Here is a 223-nt window from a genome sequence, read left to right on the forward strand (position 1 = left end):
TGTAAGCGAAACCTAAATACCTATGAATTAATTAAGTGAGCGTCTTTTCCCTATATCGATGCACGCTTTTCGAAAAAAAAATACCAATACACATTAGGGTAGAGCATTCGGACACATGTCACAGATCAAGGCCAGTTTTTGATCTCAGGTAAATTGGAATACTCAGCATGATTAATCCAGGAAGAATGAGGATATTGATTAGGAAAAAGAGCAGAAGCGGAAA

The sequence above is a fragment of the Penaeus monodon genome, chromosome 21 (genome assembly GCF_015228065.2).
Source record: "Penaeus monodon isolate SGIC_2016 chromosome 21, NSTDA_Pmon_1, whole genome shotgun sequence".
NCBI lineage: Eukaryota > Metazoa > Arthropoda > Malacostraca > Decapoda > Penaeidae > Penaeus > Penaeus monodon.